Genomic DNA, 15,850 nt, shown 5'->3' with positions numbered 1-15,850 from the left:
TAGGCTTTTCTATGTATACTATCATCTCATCTGCAAATAGTGAGAGTTTGACTTCCTCTCTTCCAATCTGTATCCCTTTAATTCCTTCTTCCTGCCTGATTGCTATGGCAAGAACTTCCAACACTATGTTGAATAGTAATGGTGATAATGGGGAACTCTGTCTAGTACCCGATCTGAGCAGAAATGCTTCCAGTTTTTCACCACTGAGTATGATGTTGGCTGTAGGTTTACTATATATGGACTCCACTATCTTGGGGAATTTTCCATCTATTCCCATTTTTTTGTAGTGTTTTGATCATAAAGGGATGTTGTATTTTGTCAGAGGTTTTCTCTGCATCTATTGGTAAATTCTTGTGGTTTTTGGTTTTGCATTTATTGATGTGGTGGATCACATTGATTGGTTTGCATATATTTAACCAATCTTGCATCCCTGGGATAAACCCTATTCATGATTAATTACCTTTTTAATATACTGCTGTATCTGGTTGACTAGAATTTTATTCAGTATTTCAGCATCTATGTTCATCTGTAATTTTCTTTTTTTGTTGTATCCCTGTCTTCTTTTGGTATCAGGGTCATGTTGGCTTCATAGAAGCTGGAAGGAAGTATTCCTGTGTCTTCAATCTTTTGGAATAATGGATGAATTTTAAAAGTAGAGGTATCAATTCTTGAAGTTTTTGTGAAATTAATTTGTAGAACCATCTGGTCCAGGACTTTTATTGTTGGGAAGGTTTTTGATAACTATTTCAATTTCTCTGGTTGTGATTGTTCTGTTCATATTTTCTAGGTCTTCTGTTTAATTTGGAAGGTTGTACGTATCTAGGAACTTGTTCATTTCTTCTAGGTTCTCTAGCTTGGTGGCATATAGTTGTTCATAGAAGCCTCACATGTTATGCTGAATTACTGCGGTGTCTGTTGTGATATCTCCTCTTTCATTTACAATCCTATTTATTTGGGTTGTCTCGCTTTTTTTCTTTTCTTTTTGTTCTGTGAGTTTGGCTAAGCATTTGTCAATTTTGTTTACTTTTTCAAAGTACCAACACTTAGCTTTGCTAATCTTTTGTATGGTTCTCTTATTTTCAATGTTATTTACTTCTGCTCTAATTTTAGTTATTTCAGTTCTTCTGACTGCTTTAAGGTTCCTTTGCTCCTCTACTTCTAAACTTTAAGGTATGCAGTCAGATTGTTTATTTGTGCTTTTTCTGTTTCATAATGTGTACTTATATGACTATGAATGTCCCTGTCAGTATTACCTTAGCTGTACCCCAATTATTTTGATAGCTTATATCTACATTTTCATTGAATTTTTGAAATATTTTGATTTATTTCTTAATTTCCGTTTGACCCAGTAGTTGTTAAGCAGTGTACTATTGAGTTCCCATATTTTGGGACTTTTACTAATTTGTTTGTTGTTAAGTGCTAATTTAACTCCACTGTAGTCTGAGGAGAGGTTTGGGATGATTTCAGTGCTCTTGAATTTATTGACACTGTCTTTGTGACCTAACATATCCTTGAGAATGACCCATGTGAACTTGAATAGAATTTGTATTCTAGTTTCTGGGGTTGAATGACTCTGAAAATGTCCAGTAGTTCTAGTTTATCTGTCTTTTCATTTAGTTCCCTCATTTCTGTATTGATTCTCTGCCTAGATGATCTGTCAAGTTGAGAGTAGTGTATTGAATTCCCCTACTATGACTGTGTTGCTGTTAATATATTGCTATAGCTCTTTCAGTAGATGTTTAATGTATTTAGATGACCTCTCATTGGGTGCATATATTTTAATAATTGTTAAGTCCTCTTGTTCTATCCTTTTGGCTATTTCTAGTTGATCAGGGAGAGCAAAACACAGCTACTCACAATATTTACCTTGCCCTTCCCCCCGCCCCCACCTCAGACCCAGCCTGTTTCTATATTCCCTTAGTGGGCTCAAGCTTTAAAGAAATGAGGGGTAGGCATGTAGCTTCCTGGGCCAATGGGGGGTGGGAGTGGGCGGGAGGGATGGGTCACAGTCCTTTGGTGGTGGGAATGGTGTTTATGTACACTCCTAGAAAAATGTAGACATATAAATCAGTAGTTAATTAATATGAGAGGGGTTAATCAATTGTATGTCTCAAAGTTTCTCAAAAGACAAACTGAATCTTTTTAATATATAGGCTGTGTATTTGATATGCGGACTCTCTCAAAAGCCTAGACCAAGTAGATTAGAAGCTTCCAGTAGCACAGCTATATACAAGATACTGGGTACTGTACAGCAAACCATAACAAAGGGACTTTTCAAAGTTAACCCAATTAACAAATAATGTGATGATAATATTAACTATCGATTGTCTTTTTGAACCCTAAGACAGCAGGAACCTCACATCTTCACTATAGAGCCCCTACTCCCCCCAGTCCTGGAACCCTTGGATAGGGCCCACTTTCCCGTATGCATCTCCCAATCCAAACCAAATAACGTTGCATCTGCCGATCACAACCTAACCAAAGCAACGATTGCTACCTCAACATGCTTCACCACAGAATGTATCCAGAGACTTCACGTGTGGAATGACAACCCTTCAGCTTCATTACTCGGGTGAGACCTTTCCTTTAATAGTACACTCTAATTTCATCTCAGGTAGTTCACTTTCTAACAAAGTCCCATAACCTAGATATACACCAGTTTCTGTGAGAGAGAGCTTATGTGCACACGTATCCATAAACTACTGCAAAATATATACCTGAAAGCAGGACTACACTAGAGTTTGCAGTGAGTATCTCCCTAACACTTCCTCTCCACTATTCCAAGCTTGGGATCCATGATTGCTCAACAAATTGTTTGGCTTCATATGTTAACTCTTTTTTCAATCACCAGGTTCCAGGTGTCATCAGGATGCTGGCTAGGCTTCCCTGGATTGAAGACCCCTCCAATGTGTCCTGGAGCTCAGCTTCCCCAGAGTCACACCCTACTAGGGAAAGAGAGAGGCAGACTGGGGGTATGGACCGACCAGTCAACGCCCATGTTCAGCGGGGAAGCAATTACAGAAGCCAGACCTTCTACCTTCTGCAACCCTCAACGACCCTGGGTCCATGCTCCCAGAGGGATAGAGAATGGGAAAGCTACCATGGGAGGAGGTGGGTTATGGGGATTGGGTGTTGGGAATTGTGTGGAGTTGTACCCCTCCTACCTTATGCTTTTGCTCACTAATCCTTTCTTAAATAAAAAATTAAAAAAAAAAAAAAAAAAAGAAATGAGGTTCCAGGACACATTGGTGAAGTTGTCTGCTCTGAAAAGTGAGGATGCAATCATGGTAGCATCTGCAACTCTGTGTCTGAGGCTACAGATCTTTCAGCTGTAAATTATGAATCCAACTGCATCTTGTATTTCATTGTTGTTTTTTGGGGAGACCCAGTCTGGTCCCTGTTACTCCATGGCCATGCCTCCTGGAAGTGCCTGTTTTCCCCCATTTATCTCTTCAAAGCCATTAAGAAGCATATCATAATAATAATTTTTAACTATTTTGAGTGATTGAAAATGCAACTTGGAAATCTCCTGGAAACAATGGCATTTGATCCCTGGAAAATGAATATTTCACATATAAACAAAAATATGTTATATGAAATTATGTAGGACTCAGAAAAACCACTGGAATTTATAACTTCAGGTTAAACATCCCTATTATAAGAACAAATGAACCATAGGCCAACCAGGAGTCACAGAGGTAATGCAAAAAAGATAGATTAAAAAAAGTGCCTGGTCCCTTAGGGCACAAGTCTTTGTTGAGACAAAGAGCAGGACAGAAATGCATTTATTTAAAAAATATCAACAGAAAGTTGAATAACTTCTTTTTGGGTTATACCATTATAGTGTGGCACAATGATTAAACATGCCATGGATCTTAGAGAATAAGATTATTATTAGAGTATAATGTTTTATTTTATTTTACTTTATTTTATTTTATTTTTTAGATAGAGACAGAGAGAAATCAGGACAGAGACAGTGAAAATAACCACAGCATTGAAACATCTTAGTGCTAATGGGCCAGGCGCTGACTGGAGTCATGCACATGGCAAAGCACACTGTCTAAGTGAGCTATTTTTGTCACCTACAGGGTTTAAGATTTGTAAGGTCAAATACGTAGAAACTTGTTGGATCTTCCTGAAGTTCATGAATGAAACAAGGTAAGAATAACTGAAACATTTCTTTTTTTAAAATGTTTATTTATTCCGTTTTGTTGCCCTTGTTGTTGATGTTGTTGTTGGATAGGACAGAGAGAAACTGAGAGAGGAGAGGAAGATAGAGAGGGGGAGAGAAAGACAGACACCTGCAGGCCTGCTTCACCGCCTGTGAAGGGACTCCCCTGCAGGTGGGGAGCCGGGGGCTCGAACCGGGACCCTTACGCCGGTCCTTGCGCTTTGTGCCACCTGCGCTTAACCCACTGCGCTTAACCCACTGCGCTACCGCCCCGACTCCCGAAACATTTCTGAACATCTAGTTCAGTCATTCATTGGATAAAATTTCATTGTACACTTACAATGCACCAGGCAAGGTTCAAGAAACCTGAGTTAATTCTGAGATAAGTAGCTATTTAGTAGTGGAACCATGCAGTCTTTCTTAACCTACAGGCTGAGTTTTAATCACTGTATTGCTGAGGAAGAAGTTACCGAAGTTACTGCCCAGAATTGGGAGTGGATATAGGTGTGTCTTGGGAAATGCAGATGGGATTTTGAGTTTATAACCCAGAAAGGGAATGTGTTCGGGTGCTCCTTGTCCCAGACCACATCATGTCTTTCTCTACCCTTTCTTTCTCTCTCGCCTGGGACCACCATGTGACAATAAAGCTTATGATTCCCATTCTCTCTCTCTCTCTCACTGTCTCTCACATTCTCTCTCTCCTCTCCCCCTTTTTCTCTCTCTATATACCCCTCTCCCTTCCCTTCTCTCTCTCTCCCCCTCTCCCTGTCCCTGTCCCCCTTTCCTTCCCTAGCATGTTTTGTTTTCAATTAAAGTTTAATTTTTAAAAAAATTTTTATTTATAAAATGGAAACACCCAAAAGACTATAGGATAAGAGGGGTACTATTCCACACAGTTCTGACTACCAGAACTCCATATACCACCCCCTCCCTTCATAATTTTCCTTTTCTTTATCCCACTGGGACTATGGATCCAAGATCATTATGGGATGCAGAAGGTGGAAGGTCTGGCTTCTATAATTGTTTCCCTCCAGAAGGGCATTGACAGGTAGATCCATACTCCCAGCCTGCCTCTCTTTCCCTGGTGGGGCAGGGCTCTGGGGATGCGGGGCTCCAGTACACATTGATGGGGTCATCTGCTCAGGGAAGTTTTGTTGACATCATGGTAGCATCTGGAACCTGGTGGCTAAAAGAAGAGTTGACATATAAAGCCAAAAAAATTGTTGACTAATCATGAACCTAAAGGCTGGAATAGTGCAGATGAGGATTTGGGAGTTTCTATTTTGTAGATAGTTAGTAGGCCTATTTTAGTTATATTACAAAGGGTCCATGACTATACTAGTTTTTTTTTTCCTGAGCCTGACATCTGATATGCAGGTGGATAGAAGTTATTGTCTGGGGAAGATGATGTCATGGCTGGAAAAAGGGCTAGAAAGCTGGATCAGGGAAGATAGTTGCTCCCAAATATGGGAAAGTTATAGAAACATTGTTGACTGTAAACTTCATCAATTTGATCTCATCTGGGACTCATATTCAGCTTAGGAGCCTATGTGACTTCTGCAACTCTGTAGATCTGAGCTCACATTCTGTGGTCATGAGTAGGAAAATTCCAAGCTGCTCCAATATCAGGACTCATCTTCCTCAGGTAGAAGACAGAGTATGTTGTCCAGCCTCCCTTCGAAGACGGAACATTCTCTGCCATTGTTGATCCACATTGATGGCAAAGTCCTATGGGGGCCCAGAGAGGGGTTTAATGTGTTGTTCCTGATAGAGATAACCAGTAACAATGGAGAGAGGGACCACATCAATAAAAGCAAAGCCAAAAACCACATGATTATCTCAATAGATGCAGAGAAAGCCTTTGACAAAATCCAACACCCATTCATGATCAAAACTCTACAAAAAATGGGAATAGATGGGAAATTCCTCAAGATAGTGGAGTCTATATATAGCAAACCTACAGCCAACATCATATTCAATGGACAAAAGTTGAAAGCATTCCCCCTCATATTGGGGACTAGACAGGGCTGTCCACTATCACCGTTACTCTTCAACATAGTATTGGAAGTTCTTGCCATAGCAATCAGGCAAGAGAAAGAAATCAAAGGAATACAGATTGGAAGGGAGGAAGTCAAGCTCTCACTATTTGCAGATGATATAATAGTATACATAGAAAGACCTAAAGAATCCAGCAGAAAATTACTGGAAGTTATTAGGCAATATAGCAAGGTATCAGGCTACAAAATCAATGTACAAAAATCAGTGGCATTTCTTTATGCAAACACTAAATCTGAAGAAGAAGACATCCAGAAATCACTCCCATTTATTGTCTCAGCAAAATCAATCAAATACCTAGGAATAAAGTTGACCAAAGAAGTGAAAGACTTGTATGCTGAAAACTATGAGTTGCTACTCAAGGATATAGAAACTGATACCAAGAAATGGAAAGATATCCTATGCTCACGGATTGGAAGAATAAATATCATCAAAATGAATATTCTCCCCAGAGCCATAAACAAATTTAATGCAATACCCACACAAGTTCCACCAAGCTTCTTTAAGAGAATAGAACAAACACTACAATCATTTATCTGGAACCTGAAAACACCTAGAATTGCCAAAACCATCTTGAGGAAAAGAAACAGAAATGGAGGCATCACACTCCCAGACCATAAACTATATTATAAAGCCATCATCATCAAAACAGCATGGTACTGGAACAAAAATAGGCACACAGACCAGTGGAACAGAATTGAAAGCCCAGAAATACATCCCAACACCTATGGGGATCTAATCTTTGATAAGGGGGCCCAAAGGATTAAATGGAAGAAGGAGGCTCTCTTCAATAAATGGTGCTGGGAAAACTGGGTTGTAACATGCAGAAGAATGAAATTGAACCACTTTATCTCACCAGAAACAAAAATCGACTCCAAATGGATCAAAGACCTAGATGTCAGACCAGAAACAATCAAATACTTAGAGGAAAACATTGGTAAAACACTTTCTCACCTACACCTCAAGGACATCTTTGATGAATCAAACCCAATTGCAAGGAAGACTAAAGCAGAAACAAACCAATGGGACAACATCAAATTGAAAAGCTTCTGCATATCCAAAGAAACTATTAAACAAACAGAGAGACCCCTCACAGAATGGGATAAGATCTTCATATGCCATACATCAGACAAGAAACTAATCACCTAAATATATGCTCAGTAAACTTAGCACCAAAAAAGCAAATGACCCCATCCAAAAAGGGCAGAGGATATGAACAAAACATTCACTACAGAGGAGATCCAAAAGGCTAACAAACATATGAAAAAGTGCTCTAGGTCACTGATTGTCAGAGAAATGCAAATTAAGACAACACTAAGATACCACCTCACTCCTGTAAGAATGGCATACATCAAAAAGGACAGCAGCAACAAATGCTGGAGAGGATGTGGGGACAGAGGAACTCTTTTACATTGCTGGTGGGAATGTAAATTGGTACAGCCTCTGTGAAGAGCAGTCTGGAAGACTCTCAGAAGGCTAGACATGGACCTTCCATATGATCCAGTAATTCCTCTCCTGGGGTTATACCCCAACGACTCCATAACACCCAACCAAAAAGAGGTGTATACTCTTATGTTCATAGCAGCACAATTCATAATAGCTAAAACCTGGAAGCAACCCAGGTACCCAACAACAGATGAGTGGCTGAGAAAGCTGTGGTATATATACACAATGGAATACTATACAGCTATCAAGAACAATGAACCCACCTTCTCTGACCCATCTTGGACAGAGCTAGAAGGAATTATGTTAAGTGAGCTAAGTCAGAAAGATAAAGATGAGTATGGGATGATCCCACTCATCAACAGAAGTTGAGTAAGAAGATCTGAAAGGGAAACTAAAAGCAGGACCTGATCAAATTGTAAGTAGGGCACTAAAGTAAAAACCCTGTGGTGAGGGGTAGACATGCAGCTTCCTGGGCCAGTGGGGGTGGGAATAGGAGGGAGGGATGGGTCTTTGTCTTTTGGTGATGGGAACAGTGTTTATGTATACTCCTAGCAAAATGTAGACATATAAATCAGTAGTTGATTAATATGAGAGGGGGAAAATCAATTGTGTGTCTCAAAGTTTTTCAAAACACAAACTGAATCTTTTAAATATATAGGCTGTGTATTTGATATGTGGGCTCTCTCAAAAGCCTAGACCAAGTAGATTAGAAGCATCCAATAGCACAGCTATATACAAGATACTGGGTACTGTACAGCAAACCATAACAAAAGGACTTTTCAAAGTTAACCCAATTACCAAGTAATGTGATGATAGCATTAACTATCGATTGTCTTTTTGAACCCTAAGACACCAGGAACCTCACATCTCCACTATAGAGCCCCTACTTCCCCCAGTCCTGGAACCCTTGGATAGGGCCCACTTTCCCGTATGCATCTCCCAATCCATACCAAATAATATTGCATCTGCCGATCACAACCTAACCAACGCAACGATTGCCACCTCAACATGCTTCAGCTCAGACTGTGTCCAGAGACTTCACGAGTGGAATGACAACCCTTCAGCTTCATTACTTGGGTGAGACCTTTCCTTTTATAGTACACTCTAATTTCATCTCAGGTGGTTCACTTTCTAACAAAGTCCCATAACCTAGATATATACCAGTTTCTGTGAGAGAGAGCTTATGTTCACATGTATCCATAAACTACTGCAAAATATATACCTGAAAGCAGAAGTACACTAGAGTTTGCAGTGAGTACCCCCCTAACACTTCCTCTCCACTATTCCAAGCTTTGGGTCCATGATTGCTCAACAAATTGTTTGGCTTCATATGTTAACTCTCTTTTCAATCATCAGGTTCCAGATGCCACCAGGATGCTGGCGAGGCTTCCCTGGATTGAAGACCCCACCAATGTGTCCTGGAGCTCATCTTCCCCAGAGACACACCCTACTAGGGAAAGAGAGAGACAGACTGGGAGTATGGACCGACCAGTCAACACCCATGTTCAGCAGGGAATCAATTACAGAAGCCAGACCTTCTACCTTCTGCAACCCTCAATAATCCTGGGTCCATGCTCCCAGAGGGATAGAGAATGGGAAAGCTATCAGGGGTGGGGGTGGGATATGGAGACTGGGTGGTGGGAATTGTGTGGAGTTGTACCCCTCCTACCTTATGGTTTTGTTAATTAATCCTTTCTTAAATAAAAAAATAAAATAAAATAAAATAAAATAATTTTAAAAAAAATGGAGAGAGGGTGTATCATTATGTCTGTTTGGGAATCTTAAGACTCCCAGACTAGTACTAGCTTTGGAGTGACTGAGTATACTAGGAAGTAGGTGAGGAGGATATCTAAGCCTAAGTAGAAACTATTTCATTAGGAACTTTATGGTGTCTTTTTAGGTCTTTCTACTTGCTTGCTGCATATATTGCCTCACTGTAGACTATTGTGCACTTTTGCTTTCAAGTATATATTTTGCCCTAATTAATGGATACATGTAAACATATGCCTTATCTCATAGGACCTGGTCCATATCTAGGTTTTGGGGTTTTGCTAGGAAGTTAACCACCTGACATGGAATTAGAGAATCCTATGAGAAAGGAAAAGTTTCTCCCGAGTAATGGCACTGAAAGGTTGACATTCCATGCCTGATGTCTCTGGACACAGGTTGAAGTGAAGCATGGTGAATTGGTTGCATTGATTAGGTTGGGATCAGCAGATGCAATATCATTTGGTATGACTTGAGAGCAGCATACAGGATAGTGAGCCCCACCCTAGATGTTCCAGGACTGGGGGAAATACAGGCTCTATAGAGGAAGTGTGAGGTTCCTGCTGTCTTAGGGTTTAAGAAGGCAACAGATAGTTATTGCTATAATCAGATTATTTGGCAATTGGGTTAACTCTGAAAATCCCGTTGTTAGGATTTGCTGTGTCATACACAACGCCACCATATTTATGTCCTCTGACAGTATTTATACATGGCTATGTCTTATAGAGTAATGCTACCGGTTGCTTCTGTTCTCCCTGGTCTAAGCTTTTAGGAGAGTCAACATTTCAAAGACTCAGCCTATGGTCTGTGCATTAAAAATTTTGAGACATTAAATTAATTTCCCCTCTCATATTAATTAAATAGTGATTTACATGACTACAAGTAATAGGAGTGTACATAAACACCATTCCCACCACCAGAAGACTGTGTCCCATCATATCTATCCCCTCTACAACCTCCACATGCATCCACTCAGAGATTTTTACTTTGGTGTCCTACTCCAAACTCAGTCAAGTCCTGCTTTGAGTTTCCCTTTCTGTTATTCTTTCTAAACTTCTGTTTATGAGTGGGATCATCCCATACTCATTTTTGTCTTTCTGACTTAGCTCACTTAACATAATTCCCTCTAGCTTCATCCAAGATTGTTCAGAAAAGGTGGGTTCATTGTTCTTCATAGCTGCGTAGTATTCCATTGTGTATATATACCACAGCTTTCTCAGTCACTCATCTGTTGTTGGGCACCTGGGTTGCTTCCAGGTTTTAGCTATTATGAATTATGCTGCTATGAACATATGTGTACACATATCTTTTTGGTTGGGTGTTATGGAGTCCTTGGGGTATATTCCTAGGAGAGGAATTACTAGGTCATATGGAAAGTCCATGTCTAGCCTTGTGAGAGTTCACCAGACTGCTCTCCACAGAAACTGTACCAATTTACATTCCCACCAGCAGTACAGAAGGGTTCCTTTTTAATCCCCACAACCTCTCCAGCATTTGTTGCTGCTGTCCTTCTTGATGTATGCCATTCTCACAGGGATGAGGTGGTATCTCCATGTTGTCTTTATTTGCATTTCTCTGACAATCAGTGACCTGGAGCAATTTTTCATGTGTTTATTAGCCTTTTGGATCTCTTTTGCTGTAAATATTCTGTTCATATCCCTGCCCATTTTTGGATGGGGTTATTTGCTTTTTGTTGCTAAGTTTGCTGAGCTCTTTGTATATTTTGTTATTGGTCTCTTGTCTGATGTATGGCATTTGAGATCTTCCATTTAAAAATATGGAACACTTTCATGAATTTTTGTGTCATCCTCACTCAGGAGCCATGTTAATCTTCTCCAATTTTAATCTGCTCCAATTTTAATCTGCTCCAATTTTAGTATATGTGCTGCTGAAATGAGCACTACAGACCTCTATTTTAAGCACTTGTTTTTCAGTAATCATTGGGAGTTATTTTATAAAAACCTGTTGCTTTGGTATACAACATCTTCCAGATTAATTATGAAAACTATGTTACTTAATTCACTTCTACTCCCCTGCTTCAAGATTTCCTTTCGCCACTACATTGACATAATATTTTGTGAGCTTCATCCCTCACTTCACCATATTCATTTCAGAAATATATTAGAAGGAAGCAATCATATATGGAACAAATGTTTAATTTATTCATAATAATTGAACAACTGGAAAAATTTCTTCTATTAATTAGGGATGGGTATGTAAACTTTACATATAAAATGTTACACAGTTATAAAAAATCACATTTCTCAAAGATTTTTTTGTAGAGATGGATAAGCCTATGCAATATATATATATTTGCCTACAGTATTATCAGGGTTGGCACTTGCATTGTGAATCCACTACTCCTATAGGCTATTTTTTCCATTTTGTTGCCCTTGTTGTTTTATCATTGTTGTTGTTGGATTAGGCAGAGAGAAATCGAAAGAAGAGGTGGAGACAGATGGGGGAGAGAAAGATAGGCACCTGTAAACCTGTGTTACCACTTGTGAAGCGACCCCCTTGCAGGTGGGGAGACAGGGGCTTGAACCGGGATCCTTACTCTAGTCCTTGAGCTTCACACCATGTGAGGTTAACCTGCTGCACTACCACCTGGCTCCCTGCAATAGTTTTAGTGACATACATATAGTACATTATGTTCATGATTTTTCACTTATATAGACATACAATATGTACATTTCAATTCTAGAAGGACATACCTCAAAACATCCATGTATTTATCACTGATAAAATGAAAAATTTACTTTGTATTCTAGAGTATTTGAAATTTTACAACAAATATAATTTTCTTTAAAGAAAAAGCAAAAACAAAAAGCCCCGCCATTAAATAAGTAGTTTACCATCTTCAGTTCAAACTGGAAAAGGACTCTTATTCAAATATTGAATCACTTAATCCATATTCAATATCATCCAAACAGAGGTTGCAAAGCAGTGTTGTTTCCTTTCTCTCCAAATTATTCCTCTTTGGTCTCCACTTAATCTCAGCCTCCATCAAAGTGCTATCAAGATCCTTTTCTTGGTCAAATAAAACTATTCAAATAAAATTTGTTCAAAATAATCTTTTTTTTTTTCACTTAGCTGTTTTTGAAAACTGGGGAAAGACTATATTTTTAAAATTATTATATTCACTTCTTTCAGGAGATGATTCTATATGGCATATAAAAGTATGTGTTTATATAGAAGAACCCCTAACATGAAAGAATAAAATTCAACTAAAATTCTAATACTCATGATCTCTGAATTGCTGAACATCTGTGTTGGCTCTTTTCCCAAGACTGTAGTTATAATGGACAGAACTGGTAGAAAGTTTTGTAGAAGAGAGAGCTGGCCAGATGTTGTGAAGGAACAGAAGGAAATTTGTGAGACCATAAAACCAGATTTTTTTTTCTTTAAATGAAAGAGAGATTTTACTGCAAATCAGAATGAAGTGTAATAACTTTTAAAGGAAAAAAAAAAGTAGTAAGGTATTCTCCATCGTTTTTTCTTAAATGTCTTATGTAAATTAAAACTTACTAGACATGTGGAGAAGAAGAAAAATATGACCAATAATTATAGGAGAAAACACCCAGAAAGAAATAGAGCCAGAAGAGTCAGCTATTGCAATTAATAATTATTTTAAATTAGCTATAATAGTTGACTATTTTCAAGAATTTTTTTTTTTTTTGCCTCCAAGGTTATTGCTGGGGCTTGGTGCCTGCACCTCTAATCTACTGCTCCTGGAGGCTATTTTTTTCTTTTGTTGCCCTTCTTGTTGTGGTCATTATTGTTGTTGTTATTGAGTAGGACCGAGAGAAATGAAGAGAGGAGGAGAGACTGAGAGAGGGAGAGAAAGATAGACACCTGCAGATCTGCTTTACCACTTGTGAAGCAACGCCTCTGCAGGTGGGAAGCCAAGGGCTCCATTCGAGATCCTTAGCTGGTTCTTGCACTTCCTCTATGTGCGCTTAATGCACAGCACTACTGCCCAATCCCCTGTTTTCAAGCCTTTGTAGGAAAATATTGATATAGGAAATGTACAGTGGAAAATTTTAACAGAAAAAAAAAGAAGACTATATAAGAATCCAAGTTTCTAACTCTATTTTCACCTCTGATACCATCTTCTCAGACTATATTTTTACCCAGTTTCATGTTAGCTATCAAACTCAAGCAAAAACTATGAAGTCATAGGCCCCTAGGAACATACCTAAAATACATTTCCTTACCTCTTTCCACCCTAAGATCCCTATTCTCATCTGCTCTATTTCTACTTTATGGCTCCTGTTCATTAATCATTTTGCCCTGACTTTCAGCCACCAAGTTGAAGATGCTAATATGATCCCATACTAATGTCCCTGGGCAGATGATCTCACCAGTGTATTCCAGAATCTCACCTCTCCAGATCCCTACCCCTCTAGAGAAAGATAGAAACAGAGTGGGGGAGGAGGGTATGGATTAGCCTGCCAATGCCCATGTAAAAGCAGAGAAATAATTACAGAAGCCAGACCTCCCACCTTCTATACCCCCAAAAGAATTTTTGTCCATACTCCCAGCAGGGGAGAAGTAATAGGGAGAAGATGACCAGAAGGCTCTAAACTCCAACTTCATCAGGACCTAGAGAGAGAAGAGGAACAAATGAAGACTATTCAGAAATAGTAATAGGTATAGATGTGACTTAGGAAGAGAAGACAGGGCCAAGGGGAAAAAAAGGATAATAGACCGTTATAGAAATAATAGTCAACACATGTCTGCAACCTTGGGAAAACTACTGTAGCTTCCAATGAAGGGCATGGGGATACAGAACTCTGGTGGTGGTTAACAGTGTGGAATTATACCTCTGCTATATTATAATTTTGTCATTGATAAAATTAAAAAAAATAAATGGAAAAGTAGTCAGTATCACTAACACTTATTTAGTCTCAGTGTTAATAAAAGTAGTACTCTACAAGGGTTGGACAAATTCAGAAGGCTTGAAGTGAACCTGGTGATTCCTCTTCTGAGGGTATATCTTAAGGAATCAAATACATCCATACTAAGAGATCTGAGTATACCTATGACCATAACAGCACAATTTATAAGGGGACAAACTTGGAAACAGTATCAGTATCCAACCAGAGATGAGTAGCTAAGAAATTTGTGATATATGTACACAATGGAATGCAAGTTAGCTATTAAGAATGATGAGGTCACCTTTTTCATGTTAAGTGAGATAAATCAGAAAGAAGATGAATATGGGATGATTCTACTCATGGGTAGAAATTGAGAAACAAGAACATAAAGGGGTAACACATAGTAGAACTTGGGCTTTAGTGTATTGCACCAAAGCAAAAGACTCTTGGGTGCTTACATATTGTGAGGGGTAGGGGTCGGGGGAGATGAGGAGAAGGCTTTCAGGTCCTGGTGCATGATAGTGGAAGGGGACCTAGGCTGGGGGTGAGAGTGTTTTATAGACACCTTTCACAGTGAGATGAGAAATTTTACCCATGTGTCAACAATTGTACTTACAAATGAGAAAAAAGCAGTACTATAGTTGCATAGTTCTTTTTATTGCTGGAGCTTGGTGCCAGTGCCAGTACTGCTCCTTATGGCTGTTTCCCCCTTTTTAAAATTCTTTCTACTTATATTTCCTTTCTTTTTTATTAGATAGGATAGAGAAAAACAGAGAAGATGGGGAGATATATAAAGAGAAAGATGAACTCCTACAGACCCTCATGAAATGTCCCTCTTGCAAGTGGGGAACAGAATGGGGACTCAAACCTGGACCTTGTATGCTGTAACATGTGTTCTCAACTAGGTGTGTCACCACCCACTTCCCTACTTAGTTCTGAAGGTTCTGTATATGTATGACTTTAATCAACTCAGGTGAAAACTTAGGATTTAAATGTTAAAAATTTCATTTTTAGTGTTAAAAAAGTTTCTCAGGTTTTCAATTAAAGGCTTTTACTACTCTTTCTACTACAACCTTTGGATTTTTTTTTAACTCACAACAAGTAGGAGAAACAGTAGATGTTAGAACAGCTCTGTATTCTTGGGTTGATATAGACTTATATACATAGGACAATGAAACTTCTTTTCTAAACATCTAAGATATGGTAAAAACCAGCATTCTTGGTTTTGTAAAACAAAATGTACTCTAGACAATTCAGGCCAAAAGGGGTTTGTCACAGAGCATGGGGTGATTTATGGGTTTTATCAGAGTCTGGAGTATTAAGTAATCCTGCTACAAAGAGAATGGCAAGATATCTATCTAGCCCTGAGTGAAACAGGGTTTCAACCAAGGATAATATATCCTGCTAGACTTTCATTCAAACTAGATGGAGGGATCAAAACCTTCTTAGACAAACTACAGTTAAAGGAGGCAACCATCACCAAACTGGCCCTGAAAGAGGTTCTAAAAGACCTCTTATAAACAAGAACATC

General features: G+C 38.9%; 1 pseudogene; it reads right to left on the bottom strand.

Annotated features, from left to right (window-relative positions):
- Positions 1–11,210: 11,210 nt before the first annotated feature.
- LOC132534144 (U6 spliceosomal RNA) lies at positions 11,211–11,340 on the bottom strand (annotated as a pseudogene).
- Between the last annotated feature and the right edge of the window lie 4,510 nt (positions 11,341–15,850).

This window comes from Erinaceus europaeus, chromosome 17 (assembly GCF_950295315.1).
Source record: "Erinaceus europaeus chromosome 17, mEriEur2.1, whole genome shotgun sequence".
In the NCBI taxonomy this organism is placed as follows: domain Eukaryota; kingdom Metazoa; phylum Chordata; class Mammalia; order Eulipotyphla; family Erinaceidae; genus Erinaceus; species Erinaceus europaeus.
This window is presented reverse-complemented; position numbering and strand designations above follow the sequence as displayed.